Source organism: Halyomorpha halys, unplaced genomic scaffold, assembly GCF_000696795.3.
Source record: "Halyomorpha halys isolate HHAL.00 unplaced genomic scaffold, Hhal_1.1 Scaffold177.1, whole genome shotgun sequence".
In the NCBI taxonomy this organism is placed as follows: domain Eukaryota; kingdom Metazoa; phylum Arthropoda; class Insecta; order Hemiptera; family Pentatomidae; genus Halyomorpha; species Halyomorpha halys.
The window spans coordinates 489265-494501 of NW_027114700.1; positions in this window are offsets into that span (position 1 = coordinate 489265).

Consider the following 5237-nt stretch of genomic DNA (forward strand, 5'->3'; position numbering starts at 1 on the left):
TTTGATTATGGCGATGTACTGAATAAATTACGTAGCATTTTTTTTTAATTGTATAAATTCATGATTTTAGTTTTATTTTGCTTTACTTTTAGTTTGTAATAAGCGATTATGAGGAGTGTCTATCTTTTGCTTGCTTTATTGTATATACGTTTTTGTAAATAGTTATTTTGTTGTATTTTATACTAATTTATTGTATAGTTGGAGTTTACGAGGATTGTTCGTAAACTGGTGGGGGGGGGGAGAGTTACAGCCTCAGTCAGCTGTAACTTCGATGTCAGCTGACTGAGGAGATCATGGAAACGTAATCCCAGCGATCGTGGAGCAGCACGTGACTCAGTCAGAGACCGTAGCTCAGCAAATGGCCGAGGTTCATCCAGTACTGGAAGAAATGCCAACTCTCACGATGCCGGAGGCACATGCTAACGCCCTGGAGTGGATCAAAATAAGAACAGCAACCACACAGGATCTTAGAAAGGCGATTTCCGATTTGGAGAAATTCACCGGGGAACCTGGACTGAGCCATTTTATAAAAGGAGGTGACCGGCAGATGGGAAGGATTCAGGCTAAGAACGAGGAGAGACTGCTGGATGGTGGCGATGCCGAAGAACTCAAGGCAGCTGTAGTATGCAGAGTAAAGCGGGGTATTCTCAACTAGATACAAGCGGACGAGGAAACGCCGTAAAGAAACGGCTAAAGAAGGCATATGGAGGTGGAAGATGGGCCCCGGAGGAAGATGTTTCGGGAAAGAAGAAAACAAGGACAATATAAAGGGCGTTTTGCTGGAGAACTACTGGCGCGTTTTAATCAGATTGCCGACAAATTAAGTGAGTTGATGGAGATGGACCAGGTCCAGGCCCGCATGTTTTTTTTATCTGGCATACTGAAAGTACAGTTAGCGAAAGAGATTGGGAGGAAAGAAGGTCTGCCACAGGACAGATATTTTGTAGAGTGTGCACAGGATTTAATGGATGCCGGTGCCAGAGAGGAGGAGGCGCGCATGGAAGTCGAGGAATCGGAATGGACTAGAGTGCAGTATAATCGCTCCAGGAATCCACAGAGCACGTGGCGAAGGAGAGTACATGAAGGAGAGGACAACAAGAAATGGCGATAAGAGACCGAATCAGGCGAAACCAAGAGAAAAAGGACGTAAGGATGATCGGAGATGTCATGGATGCAGAAAAGTGGGACATCTGGTGGCCCAGTGCCCGCGCACCAAATATTTCGAGTGTGGCAACGAGGGGCATATTGCCAAACAATGCCCTTACATGTACAGGAGGAGGGATCCAGACCAGGGAGAACCCATGGAAGTTAATGCCCAGAGGATACGGCGTAGAACTAGTCGAGTTAGACACGAAGGGTCGGCAAGCGAGTCGTCGGCGGCCTCGACTGTGTCGGAGACAGATGAAGAGATGGAGGAGACAGGGAGTGCAGGCGAACGCAACAGTGGAAGTAGTAGCTGGAGAGGGAGGACCGGAGGGAGGAGAACTCGTGCTGAGATCTGAGGAGGGTGTCGGCAGAGGGGCAACCGCATGTTGGCGAACTATAGCGTGAAGAGTGGTGGCGGTGGTCTGCCTATTATCCGAGTTGGCGGAGTGAGGTGCCTCATCGATACGGGGAGCTCGCATACTATTCTATGTCGGAAAGCATTGGAGAGGATGTATGAGGGTGAGAAGGCACTCCAGATTCAGGTATGTAATTGTAAATTAATCACCCTGGGTGGACCTTGCAGCGTAGAGGGAGAAGTGGAGGTGGGGTTGAGTAGATGGGGGGTTAGTGGAAACAAACTAGTTTTTCATATTGTGGGAAGTATGCCAAGAGAATACCAGCGATTATCGGGTGTGACCTCCTAGACAAGGTGGGAGCGCGGATAAAAATAGGCAAAAGAAAATGGCTTGTTCAGATAGGGGGAAAGGATTTTTCTTGTCTCCAGTCTCAGGGGAACGGAAAGGCGCAGATAGGGGCGGTACACCGAGCGAGGGAGTGGCGGCATGAAATTCGGTCTGAATGCAAGGACATTTTCTTCAAAGAGGTGATATGCTAGGAGCGACGGGGGAAACTTTACACGAAATTACTTTAAAGATGGATAAGGTTACGTACGTAAAAGAGCGGCGGTACCCACAGGCGTTAAGACAACACATCCGAGAAGAACTAGAGCCTTAAAAAGCAGGGCATCATAGTTGATAGTACATCCCCTTATAATAGTCCCCTGTGGGCTGTGCGAAAGAAGGGAGCGCCGGGGGATCAGAAGGAAAAATATCGGGTATGTTATAGGTTATCGAAAATTGAACGAGAACACCGTTGATGAGCGTTATCCAATCCCTCGGTTCGAGGACATTTTGGACAGATTAGGAGGTGCTACAATATTCAGTACATTAGATCTTAAGGCGGGATACCATCAAATACGGATGCATCCCAGGGACCAATTTAAGACAGCGTTTACGTTCGAAAGGGGACATTATCATTTAACAAGAATGCTATTCGGGTTAAAGAACGCACCTATTACGTTTCAACGTCTCATGGACGAGTTCTTATGTGGAATAGATGAATCTATGTGCCAATTCTATATGGACGACCTTTTAGTCTTTAGTAAAACGGAGGAAGAACATATCAACCACTGGCGAATCGTCTTCCAGAGGGTACGGCAGTTTGGGCTTAAGCTGTCTCCGGAGAAATCTACACTCGGGCGGGAGGAAATACAATTTTTGGGTCACACTATTTCAAGAGAAGGGGTTAAATCAGATACACATAAGGTAGAGGCGCTTCGAAAGATGTCAGTAACGAGAGACGTGAAAGGTATTCGGAGGGTATTAGGAGCTCTCAACTATTATCGCCGTTTTGTACCAGAGATGGCAGACCATTTGGTGTCCCTTAATAATCTGTTAAAAAAGGGAAGTAGAATCGTTATCACACCAACGATCGAAAATAATATCCGCCGGTGTATGGAAGTATTACAGAGAGAACCCGTCCTCGCCTTCCCGGACTTTCAGAAACCCTTCACTATAACGACCGACGCGAGTGAATACGCATTGGGAGCCGTGTTGTCTCAAGAGGATAGCGGGGGTGAGCGCCCGGTAGTAGGCGTTTAACGGCAGCGGAGACGAGATACAGTGCCCTTGAGAGAGAACTATTGGGGATCGTGTGGGCCGTGGACCATTTCCGACCCTATGTGTTCGGCCGAATTCACACGGACCACCGCCCTCTTCAGTGGGTAGGAAAGTTAAAGGAGTCGTCGGTGAGTGTCACCCGGTGGAAGGAACTCTTAAGCCAATATAATATGGAAATATTATATAAGCCGGGTAAGGATAACGTGGTCGCGGATTGGCTCTCGCGAGCAATTACCGTCAATGCCATTGAAGAAGACCGAGTGGAACCGTCCGGTGACGTCCTGCAATTTTTGAGAGAATGGACCCCAGGGGAGGATGAAGAACCGGAAGAGTCGGGAAGGGATGGGAGCGCGGAACCATTGGAAGACGGCAGCTCTGATGGGGGTAGACCTACGGAAATGGAGGAGCTAGAAGAAATTATTAATGACAAACCCCGACAAATCATCTGGAAGACTAGGACTGCAGGGGAACACGGGATGATCAAATTTGCCGGGCACTCAAAGATGCGTCCAAGCCGGGTAAGACGTACCATATTTACGTAGGGAATGCGGTGGTTTGGGAAAAAATTAAGAGACTTTGGCGTTCAGAGCAAGTGGGATTAGACCGCGGTTTCATCCGGTGTACACTGATGGTAGAGACGGTGAGAGACGAGGCGAGGCAGAAAGAAGTCACCCTCGCGTACCATCAGGGGAAAACTAATCATCGTGGGATAAACGAAACATTCTTAGCCCTAAAAAGCAGATACTTTTGGTGGGGTATGCGGAGGACAATCCAGGAAATCATTGGGGGTTGCAATATTTGTCTGAGCACCAAATACGACCGACACCCACCACGGGCAATCCAGGAAGAAACACAAACCACCGATAGGCCGCTGAGAGATCTACAGGTCGATACCTTTACGTGGAAGGGGGTCAAATGGTTTACAGTCCTGGACATATTCAGTAAAGTGGCGATGGCGTGTCAGGTGAAGGACAGATCAGCGAATGCGGTTTTAGGTGCACTGCGCACCTGGTTTCAATTTTACGGTGTCCCCGACCGTATTTCGTCTGATGGAGGCCGGGAGTTTGATAATCCCCTACTCAGAGAAGAAATGAAGCAATTAGAGGTGCACTGGCACTTTAATACTCCGGGACACTCTAAGAGCAGGGATGGGATCGAGAGGCTTCATAGCACACTGAGTGACCACCTGCGGGTGTATAACATGGACAAGGGGTTGGAACCGGACGAGGCTATGATCAAGGCGGTCGCGGCTTACAACCATTCGATCCACTCCGTCACTGGGTTTTCTCCTTTTGAGATCCTTTTTGGGCTTCAGGGAGGTCGTAGGAACTTCAGGGAGACAGTTACTGCAGGGAAAGATATAACGAGCAATAATGTGGCCAGGAAGAAATTGTGGGAGAAAGTTCAGGGGCGCATCGAGAGAGAAAAGTGTAGGCGAGTGTTGCGTCAGAATCTCAATCTTCGGGACGTAATTGGGGACCTCAGACTGGGGACCATAGTCTATCGAAAAGTGGGGACTAATAGAGGTAAGGAGTTACTGCGCTACGAGGGTCCGTTTAGGGTGATTGTCCTCAGACAACACAATCTTGTCACTATCGAAAGTTTGCGTGAACCGAAGAAACAAAGGATGGTCCACGTTGAGCAATTAAAAATTCCTGCTATGTTAAAGCTTGAAGGATCTGGAGGGTCCTCTCCCCCTCATAGCATGTAATTAAGTTTTTCTTTGTTATATATATTTTGTTTTGTTTTTTTTTACTGTTTTTAGTAGTTTGTATTTTTTCTTTTAAGAAGTAGAGTTTTTAGAATTTTTATTTGGTTAGTATATTTGTATTGTTAAATATCTGAAAGAATTGAATTTATTTTTATTTTTGCAATTATGTAGTTCAGTTTTCTTTTTATATATACTTTTATTTTTTTTATTATATATACGTTTGTCCTTTCTGTGAAGTTTACGAGGCTAATTCGTAAACTGGTAGGGGGGAGTTAAGGTATGATGACACAGTAATGGATACGTAAACCATATGGAACAATATAGAAAAACCCATTATTGTAAATTGCGATATATAATAAACCTACATTTACACTGTGACATTACGTTCGTTTATCTAATTCATTCTAGAGACCTAACATAAC